Source organism: Rhinopithecus roxellana, chromosome 15, assembly GCF_007565055.1.
Source record: "Rhinopithecus roxellana isolate Shanxi Qingling chromosome 15, ASM756505v1, whole genome shotgun sequence".
NCBI lineage: Eukaryota > Metazoa > Chordata > Mammalia > Primates > Cercopithecidae > Rhinopithecus > Rhinopithecus roxellana.
In genome coordinates this window covers 93220914-93232557 of record NC_044563.1, presented here as the reverse complement: position 1 = coordinate 93232557, position 11644 = coordinate 93220914, and positions in this window count along the sequence as shown.

Genomic DNA, 11644 nt, shown 5'->3' with positions numbered 1-11644 from the left:
CACGGGACACCTAGGCTACAACAAATTTATAAAGAAATATTTTTCTTTCTTCAATAATAAATTAGTCTGTCTTACTGTAACTTTTTTACTTTATAAACTTTTTAATCTTTAAAAAGTTTTCGCTTTTAAAAATGACACTTAGCTTAAACCACAAACACATTGTACAGCTGTACAAAAGTATTTTCTTTCTTCATATCCTTATTTGATAAGCTTTTTCCATTTTTAAATTTTTCTTTTTTACTTTCTAAACTTTTTTGTTAAAAACTAAGACACAAACATACACATACACATAGGACTACACAGAGCCAGAATGTCATCAAGATGTCACTAGGTGTGACATTATACATATATACATATACATATGAAACACATACATATTATATAAATAACATATTCAGATAAAACGTATATATTTTCAGCTCCATTATAAATTCACGGATCACTGTTGTATATTCGGTTCCTCATTGACTGACATGTTGTTATACCACATGACCACGTTTATTATCCTCATTTCACACACGTGGAATTACATGGTTTAGAGACATTGAGTGACTTGGCCAGGGTCACACAGCTAGGAATTAGAGGGTCAGAATTTAAATCCGTATCTCTCTGACTCCAGAGCCTGTTTTTTAACCGCAAATTCATTCTATTTGCAAGCTTATGATGGTAATAGTACGAGAAGGCATATGAAAATTGCTGGGACACCATAAGCAATTAATAACTGCTTATTATTAGATTAGTAATCATAGCTATCATGTTTATTACCAGCTCAGTCAGGTGTGTGGACAGTAGCACACATTCTAGCTAAAAGGACAAGATCAGCAGAAAATGGATGATGCAGTAGCTTGTGTATAGATCACAATCCCCTAGCCAGCTGTTCCATAATCCTGAGCTTAAGTCTCCTGGTGAAATGTTGTCATTTTTTATTCATTCTTCCTGCTGTCTGTATGGTCTACTATTCATAGAACAGGAGTGGGAGGAGCAGGGATAGTGTGAGGCTATTTAATGTCAAGGTTCCACAGTCCATACATTTCATAGAGTCCATTTAGTCATAATTTAAAAAAAAACATGAGTATAGTCCCTTGTGCAAAACCAGAAAAGTGACCACACACTCACAGACTGCACTGAGAATAGAACCACAGCTCACCTGATGGTTAATTCCACCCAGGAAGGATTTCATCTTAAAACAATTGCCTGAATTCATTGCAGGGAACACTGTGAGTGTTTTCCACAGAGGGGGTGGCATCTGCCTAGCAATTAGAAATAGGCTAGAGGGTTGGCAGCACCCAGATTCTGCCTGCAGTGGATTCTTAAACATGAAGTTGTGGCCGAAAGGATGTCAGACAGGAAGAAACCAGAGAACTGCTTGGATTATATCTGATGGCAGTAGGCAGAAAGGGCACCGGGAGCCTTGGGCAGGGGCCACTAACTGCCTACTTGGTGGCGAGTGATCAGAGAAACTTAGGGAGGGGATATTTGAGCTGGATCTTGATGGATGAATAGAAGTCTGCCTGGTGGAGAAAGGGGGCGGGTATACAGAGAGGAGAGAATGATAATACTACAAATTTATGTGACCTGGGAGAACATGGCACTCCTGAAATGCTTTGTGACAGATGCTGGCGGGAGCTCAAGGAGAGGAGCATGATATGAGGGAGATGAGACTGGAAATAAGGGTTGGAATCAGCTCACAAAGGGACTGAAGCCCCACAAAGGCTTCTGGACAGTGAGGTGTAATGACAAGGATTTCTGGCAGTGCAGTCTGAGGAGAAACAACCCCGGGGGTTTAGAGTGAGTCAAATCTGGTTTTGAATCTGAGTTCCATTACTTACTGACTATGTGGCTGAGAAGAAATGATTTTGCTTCTCTGAGTCTCAGTGCCTGTGTCTATAAGATGGGGACATCATGTCCACCTCACATACAGAGGAGTTATTTGGATGAAACAAGGTAAGGTATAAACTCCTAACATAGCCATGGCATATCATCATAGCTCTTAGTGAATGCTAATTCCCCCTTTGTTTCCAGGTGGGCAGAGTTTCAATCAGATTTCTATTTTAGAACAAAAACTCCAGTGGATTGCCTTTGGAGGAGTGGAACTGGGGGACTGGAGGCAGACAGAAGACTCAACTCTGGGAGTGAGTTGCTTTGCTAGTCTCAATCTGTAAATGCTGAGTTCTAATAGCTTTAATTTCAGGAGTTTACATCTTCATTAATAGAACAATATCCTTCTCTAAGAAGACTGGACAATGAATGAGCCAGCTTAGCTGCCTCAGTTTTTCCAACTTGAAGAGACCAGTCTGAGGGGACACAGTTAAAGCAAGTTCAAGTTTATTTGGCCATGTGTACTTGATCTCTTGTTTTCCATTTAATTTATTCATTTGTTCACTCATCTAGCAAACATTTACTGAGCACCAACCATTAAGTGGGCTGGGTGGGTGTTGGGGATATGGTTGTTCACCCTCCCATCTGCGTGATTTTGTATGATCAGATCTTGAAGGAACAGTGATCCCGTCTCTTCCTACTGCATGCACATAGCTGCATCTTCCTACCGGCCAGTTAGACACATCCCTGAACTTTGTGGAAGATGATGAGTAGAACAGAGAACATGGCCCAGGGGAGATTCCTGCTGGAGAATTACTGAACCATGCTACACTTTATCAAGCTCTATTTCCTAAAATTTTAGCACAGCATTTTGAATCTACGATCAGAGATCCTGAACTCTTGTCTTTCTGAGAAAGAGTTCAGAAAAATATAAATGAAAAGGAATAGTTGGGCAGAGTCCTGGGGCTCATGCCTGTCATCCCAACACTTTGGGAGGTCAAAGCAGGAGAGCTGTTTGAGGCCAGGAGTTCGAGATCAGCCTCATCAGCATAGTGAGACCCCCCCATCTCTACTTAATTTATAAATTTCGAAAACGAGTAGCTGACAGGCGATAAAAAAGAAGGCAGTCTGGCTTCTTAATACTGACTGAACTTTTGGAAATATGCCCAGAGGGTTAAGTTAATTCCACTATTTGATTAATCCAGAAATCTTACCTCAAGTTAAGGGAATTTGAGAATTTACAAGAAAAGCAAACAACAAAACAACGACAACAAACTGTATCAATGAGGTGAAACAGCAGCACCATGACCAAAGCAAAATATGTCAAAACTTTGTGATGTCAAAACGTCCACATCTCATTAAGACATTCTAAAATGCTCTCTTTTCCCTCCTGAATCCATACCACTGTTTGTTCCTCTTATGGAACATTCTAAGAGCCTCCTAAGAGTTTGGCCACTGTGGCAGCAACACACCCCCATCCATACTTTATGGGGTCTTCAGAGTCCCCAGAAGGAGAGATGGACCCTGGTTGCTCCCCAACTCTCAGTCTCCCTCAGAGGAGTGTCCTGCTCCTGGCTGAAAATCAAGGCTCTGCCAAGCCAAGGTCTCCTGAGCTCCACCCACTAACAGGCCCCCATCGTTTCTCTCAATCTCTGTTTTTCAGCCAGACAGAATGGGGAAACAATGTTGTGACTTTATACCTTGGAGTTATTTCCTTTTCCATTCCCTTTTCCTTCAAAATCCAGCCCAGTTATCACTTCTTCTAGACACAAGTCCCTTGACTGTCTCTCTAGGGGGTTACCCACTTCGACATCTGCAGGGCCACCTCTGTATTTTAATGTTTCCAATGTAGCTCTTCCAAAGATGTATTATACTTTATTGTGCGACGTGTCTTTCTCACCTGCTGCGACCTTTACACACAAGGACAAGGACTCTGCCTTATTATATGTCTCTGTTTCTTCACTGCCATGCACAGCACCTGGCACATAATAGACAACTCTGCATGTGATTTTTTTTCTGGTTAAATTGAATGATGAAATGGAAGGGAGGGGAATAGATGTTCTGAAATAGAAGAAAAGAAAGAAAACCAGGCAAGTCTGTCTCCTCAGCAAACAGTCAACACCACTTTATTGTGAGGGGCTGCCTTGTACTAGAGATGAGGCATTTGTCCATAAGCATCACAGAGACTTTGCCCTCCTATTGTTTAAGAGTGTGGACTTTAATGTCAACCTGCCTGGGTTTGAATCTCAGATCTGCCACTTGTTGTATGACCATGGATAAACTACTTGACTTTCCTATGCCTTGGGTTTTTATCTGGAAAATCAGGGTAATGATGGTCCTTACTAGGAAAAGTTTATCATGAGAACTAGTGATACAATCCATGTCTTGCACTTACAGCAAGCAGCACCTGACACGGTAGGCATGGGGTAAATGTCAGCTCTTATTGAAGAGCTCAGTCAAGCAAGCTTGCAGTAACATGAAGATCAAGAGAGTCGTTATTAAGAAAACTTTGTTTTCTTTATAAAATCTGCACACACATCTTCAGAAGGCTTTAGAGCTGTTGGGTAGATTCTTTAATAAGATGTTCAAGAATGAGGCTTTGATGCCAGAGGCATGACTGGGAGAGAATAGATGTGATGGTTGAAATATCTTTTATGGAGGCTGGGAATAGCTAACTCCCAAATTTTTTTGGATATTCAAGGCAATGGCTAGGACCAATTTGTTGAGAACACCAGGAAGAAATGGGTGGTTTGAAAGAAAGAGAAGGCCGGGTGTGGTGGCTCAAGCCTGTAATCTCAGCACTTTGGGAGGCCAAGGTGGACAGATCACTTGAGGTCAGGAGTTGGAGACCAGCCTGGCCAATCTGGTGAAACACTGTCTCTACTAAAAATACAAAAATTAGCCAGGTGTGGTGGTACATGCCTGCAGTCCCAGCTACTCAGGAGGCTGAGGCACAAGAATCTCTTGAAGTTGGGAAGCAGAGGTTGCAGTGAGCAGAGATCGTGCCGTTGCACTCCAGCCTTGGGCGACAGAGCAAGACTCTGTCTCAAAGGAAAAGGAAAAGAAAAGAGAGAAGAAAGGGCTGCTAACACCCAGGGGAAAGGGCTTTCACAAGGAAATTGAGTTTTTAAATTAGAGCTTTTGATCAACTTTTCTGTCAGGTGTGTGATGCAACCCTCTCCTTAGCCTTTGCATGAGGTCCTCAGTGAAATCTCCCTGACTCTCTTTGCTGCTGGAGTTAGTTTGCTTTCTTTGGGAATGCAAAGAGTCTGGGTTTGACGTTTTCATTGAGGTCAGTGGTATCCCCAGGATGCCAGCCACATCTAGGCTACAGATCATTACAACCCAGTGGGAGAGGTTCCCACATGAGAAAGGCGCTTTGGGTACATGAGGTGAAAAAGGAAAGAGCACCTTTGGGCGCAGCTGGAGAGATCAGTATGTTACAGCTGCTAAATATATAGTGGAAATGTACAATAGAGTCAAGTTCTAGAATCTCACAGCAGCCTGTCCAGTGGGCAGGCACTAGATGAGCTATCTAGTACTAAACACTAAGTGTCTCTGGGAAGTTACTATCGTCTCTCACATTAAATTCAATTATGCTGTTTAGAGCTGGGACAGGTAAGAAACGTGACACCTGCCTGCCGAATTGGCATGAATTGCTCTTTGTGCCTGAAACACCAGAAAGGACCAAAGGACACAGCATTGGAAAACCTCCAGAAGCCTCCATGGTATTAGGCACTGGTTAATGGATCAAGCACTTGGAAGACCTAACTCAAATTTGAGTTCAGGGCTCGAAACCTAACTATTTCGAGTCATTGTTCAATTTTTCCATTTTTAGTGGAGTAACTTTGGGCACTTACTACCTGCCAGGTACTGCTATGTGCTTTACTTGCACCATTTCTTTTCATCCTTTCTAAAACCCAGTAAGTTTGGTAAAATTGTTAGTTTTACATTACAGAAGAGGAAAGTAAGGGTGAAAGAGATTGACTGACTGCTATAAGGTCATACAGCTTGCAAGCAGTAGAACTGGGATTTGAACCCAACCAGGTCTCTTGGACTCCAGAGCTTAAGGTCTTAATAACTATGTTAACTGGTTTGGAAAGAACCAGAGATTTTCCAACTCAACCAACTGTATACCTAGAGGGAGCAACCTGCAATTTGGAAGGGCATGCGACTAGGAGTCTGCTCTCGTTTTGTCTGAGGCTCTGCTGTGTGACTGAGCAAGTCACTAAACCTTCCGGGACCCCAGTTTTCCTTTGCTATCAACTTTTGATAAACTGCTCTGTCTTCCTCACAGGTTTGTTTTAAGGAGCAGTACGTGAAAGCCCTATATAAGAAGTGGAACAGGACAAAAGCCACCCATTTGTCTTACTAAACAGATGGCAGGCATACTCTAGTCCCCTTTTATGGGCTAGCTAATTTCTGATACATCTAGCCAAATGTGATTAACAGGGAAATGTTTAATATAGAACCACTCCCTTTTCTGACTCACTAAGAAAATGACATAATCTTGAATATTGTACTAAAATAAAGAATTTAAAAATTGAGTTTGATATTTGGCTGCTCTATGCTTAAGCATTTTCATATGCATTTAATCTCCAGTAGAATAAAATGAGGCTCCAGATGGCTAAATTTTTTGCCTCCAATCACACACAACTAATCAATAGGAGAGTAAGAATTAGAAACCAGCACTACCTGCTTTTACTTGCAGGTGATTTTCCATACAGCAAGGGATTAGGTGAGATCCATCTGATTACAGAAGGCAACAACTCTGTCTTCATAGGACCTCATTGCTTCCAATGAAGTCACCATAATATCCCTAGGACTACTCGTTATGCCTCCATGCACCCTAATGGGAGAGTTTTCTGTTTTATCCTTTGCTATGTCAAAGTCTAAACATTTAGCAAAAATCCAGCCTCATCTAAAAAAAACTAACCAGACTCAAAGCATAGATGAGCTAAAAGAGATAAAATACTATATATCATGTGTATCTCTTGATAAGAAATAACTTTCCTAGCTTTGAAGTAAAGGAGGAATTAAATTTCTTTCTAAATTATGGACAGTATTGAATTTGAAACTTGTTTAAAATATAAAAACAATGGCATGGGATTGAAAGGAAAATATGTAACCAAAAATGATTAAGACTCAACTATATGTATGAAGAATGTGCTTTACATGGCAAAACCCTGTCTCAAAAAAAAAAAAAAAAAAAAGAGATATGTAAAATGTTTATGCTACATTAAGTAAAAAAAATCCAAGAACACAAAATATTAAATTAGTCGATATTTAAAATGTGTTTGTATGCAGGCTGTGACTGAAAAATAATGTGCAAATATTAAAATAGTTGTTAGCATGATGAGATTTAAGGTTGATGTTTTTGTCAACCTTCAGATTTTAAAAGAAAAAACCCCAAGATCTCAATAGATCAATGGCCAAAGGACATGAGGAAAACATTTACATAGAATAGAATACAAATGCTAAACACTTATCCTAGAAAACATTTATCCTGAGTAGTAATCAAAGAATTACAGTTTAAAACAATCTTTATCATTATAATTACACATAATAACTTTACAGTTTTTGATATTTACCAACTGCTTTACATATGTAAGTTCATTTAATCCCTAAAACCACCATAAGAGATAGTGCTATTTCCATTTCATAGGTGAAGAAACTGAGGCACAGAGATGTTTAGTAACTTGCTCGACTCATAATTAGTTAGGGGAGATTTAAATCCAGTCTGGCTCTTACATTCATATTACTCTTGGGAAATTAATAGAAATAAACATACCTAAAAGTAGACTATTCGGTTCTAGGAATGTTCGTGAGAGATCCAGTGCTAGTGCTTTATAAATTGCTACAACTCTTATGCAGAGCAATATTGTGATAGATAGCAAAAACCGTAAGACTATACGTTTCATTCTAGCAAGCTCACTCACTGGACTATAGATTGTGGGAGGAATTCAATGGAAGTAGAAATTTATAGGCAGATAGTTGTACACTGAAGTGTCATCTAGGCAAACACTGTTCAATATAAATATAATACACACCACATTTATAATTTAAAATTTTCTAGGAATCATATTTAAAAAGACAAAGTGAAATTAATTAATTTTGATAGTTGGTTTAACCCAATATATCCAAATAGCATAATTTCAACATCAATATAAACATTTACATTGTTTTTCCTATATTGTCTTAGAAATCTGGCACATATTTTATACTTACATTACTTGTCAATCCAGACTATCTACATCTCAAGTGCTCCATAGTCGCATGTGGTTAGTGGCTGTCATATTGGATAGCACTGATTTAGAACATCAGACGATGGGAAATGGGCAATAATATCCAGTGATGCGGAGAATGATTTAGAAAAAGTATGGTATGTCAGTCTCTGGAGTTGTATCAGATCATTACCAATAGCAATAATAAAAGCCATTAAGAAATATACAAGGCTGGATGCAGTGACTCATGCCTGTAATCCCAGCACTTTGGAGGGCCAAGGCAGGCGGATCACTTGAGGTCAGAAGTTCAAGACCACCTTGGCCAACATGGCAAAACCCTGTCTCAAAAAAAAAAAAAAAAAAAAAAGAGAGATGTAAAATGTTTATGCTACATTAAGTAAAAAAAATCCAAGAACACAAAATATTAAATTAGTCGATATTTAAAATGTGTTTGTATGCAGGCTGTGACTGAAAAATAATGTGCAAATATTAAAATAGTTGTTAGCATGATGAGGTTTAAGGTTGATGTTTTTGTCAAATGTTCTTTTCACTTAAATAAGCATACATTTATTTTTATTAATAAACTTTTTAAAACTTAAAACAGACAAAGAAAGGATCCTTCATGAAATAACAACAATATTTCGGGATTTAATTTTAACATATTTTTAATATACTATGTGTTCTAATAAATTCCACATGCTATATATCATGTGGGTTTACCTATACTTTAGTATTCTCCTGATAAATAATTCGGAATTTTTGAGTATTGGATTTTCTTCTGTTTATATCAATGTTCTTTTTTTTTTTTTTTTTTTTTTGAGACGGAGTTTCGCTCTGTCGCCCAGGCTGGAGTGCAGTGGCCGGATCTCAGCTCACTGCAAGCTCCGCCTCCCGGGTTTACGCCATTCTCCTGCCTCAGCCTCCCGAGTAGCTGGGACTGCAGACACCCGCCACCTCACCCGGCTAGTCTTTTGTATTTTTTTAGTAGAGACAGGGTTTCACCATGTTAGCCAGGATGGTTTCGATCTCTGACCTTCGTGATCCGCCCATCTCGGCCTCCCAAAGTGCTGGGATTACAGGCTTGAGCCACCGCGCCCGGCCTATATCAATGTTCTTTAAAGAGTTGAGTTACCTAAGAAAATTATTCACAAGCCTTTGAATAACACATTATTGAGGCAATGTAATGATAGGACCATCCTTTCCTCTTTGTAATATATTTAATATACATTATTGATTGACTGGTTGATCGACTGAGACAGAGTCTCACTCTGTTGCCCAGGCTGGAGTGCAGTGGTGTGATCTTGTCTGACTGCAACCTCTGTCTCCTGGGTTCAAGTGATTCTTGTGCCTCAGCCTCCCAGGTAACTGGGACTACAGGTGCATGCCACCACACCCAGCTAATTTTTGTATTTTTAGTAGATACTAGGTTTTGCCATGTTGGCCAGGCTGGTTAATACACATGTTTAATATTGCATTTCTTTTATTTGACCTATGAGCTATACTGAAAGCTGACCCAAAGATATCCAATTGTTTGGTGGGTTTCTAGAGATAGAAACTAATGAACAAAATCCCAACTACTTAGGAAAAACTTTGAAATTCTGATTTCAGTTTTAATTAACATATCTAACTGAGAACTAGAGAAGCAGAGACATGGATGGGTTAGATAAAGAAGGATGACTGGAGTCACAGAGTGCTGTGAACCTGAACTTGGAAAGTCAGCATCTGCAGAGAAGAGGGCATGGGATTGGGGTCAGAGAAAACAATTCTGGCCCTGCCTCTGCTACCTTAGGGAGTGCACAGTCATTCCCTATCTGTAGAACTGGAGATCATGAAATCAATCTCATAGGTAGTAGGAATTAAATAAGATAATCTACTTCTCTAAAGATCTGTAATTCTCTGAGGTCATTAAGTGCAATCCTTTATTTTACCAATGAGGAACACAGGTCTAGAATGGCAAAAACAGGTTTGGAATCTGGATGTCTTGTTTGAATTAGGGTTCTTTGAGCACAAAGACCCAGAGCCCAGGCCTGGAATCAGGGTCCTTCTGTCACTGTGCAGCTTAGTTCTGACACTGTCACAGTGTCATAACACTATAACCTTGAACAAGTCTCTTACATTCTCTCATTTTCCCTATCTGTAAGGTGGGGAAAATAATTGTATCTAATTCAAGATTGGTTGTGGAGTTTTTAAAAGTCAAACTACGTGTTATGTCTGGCACATTGCAATCTCTCAGTATCTGTTATCTGTTATTGACAGTAGCCGTCCAAAGAAACCTTCTTTGGATGCTTTTGGTGTCCCCAAACCAATCCTCACAATTGTCTTTACAGTCAGCATGTATATTTTACTCATCAATTGGTTGAATCTTTGCAGCTTAAACTCTACAGAATTGTATTTTGGAACTTCATAGAAAAATAAAATAGGAAGTTAGGAAAGGGTGGCATTGGCCCACCACTAGGGGGAGTGTTGGTGAAAGTTTATCTTAGACACTCTAAGGCGGGCAGGTTCTGCAGTGGGTAAGGATTTGTGGTGGAGGGAAGGAAGGGAAGAGGTGGGCATTCAGGAAAAAGCTGGGTGGGACTCAGGAAGGCATGGAGGTGTGGTCCTGTTGGAGGAGGGCTTGCAAGAAGGACCAGAAGGCAGCGTGGCACATTGGTAATACCTCTCACTGAGCACTTGCTGTGTGCTAGGCTCTGTGACTCTCATTATTAGTTTCTGTTGCTGGAAAATGGGAATGCTAATAGTTTCTCCTTTCTAAGAGTTATTGCAAGCACTCTGAGAAATACTATGTACAACATTTTTGAACAATAAGTGCTTGAAACATAAAAGTTTATTGTTACTATTATTATTTACTACTAAATCCTTCAAAGCTCAGATGAGGAAGACCAGGGAACGTGTTCAAAACCATGGAGCTATGGAGCTAGTAACTGACAGATATCCCCTGTTGCCTGGCAAGTCAAGCAGAGTCTTCTAACCTCCCGCTGCCCACCCTCCAGCCCCATCTCTCAATCTTCCAGTGGTGTTGCCAGGGTGGACCTAGATTGGCTCAGAGCCCCCGTTCTGCCTCTTCCTGGCAGCAAGACCGGAGTAAGTCACTTTGCCTTTCTGCAACTCAGAAAGCAAACTTCCAGTTTGCTCATTTGTGACGTGGGGGTCATGTTTCCTATAGGGATTTTGTAGGAATTCAATAATGTTTTCCAAGAACAGTGCGTAGCCCACTGTTTGGCATATAATTACTCAAGGAGTATTAAACTGTTAATGTGAAGTGAGCCCTTGGGTTCTTCCTGACCCAAGTTTCTCTAGCCCATGACATTTCCATACTTAACCTTTATTCTGGAACAGTCTGGGACAAAAGAAACATATCAGAAACCTAGGCTTTGACAGCCTTCTCTCCCTCTTTTTGTAACACACCAATTTCTTAATTCAATGCCATATGAAGCAATACAGCTTCTAAATTCATTGATGGTGTCTGCCGGCAAGGAAATGTCAGAGCACTTGGATCCAACTGTCCCATTGCCGTTCTCTGGCTTTCACTGGGTGAATGGTAACATTTTCAAATGAATAAAAATCTCCAGGCAACATCGCTCTCCTCCCCCAGAGCAGAT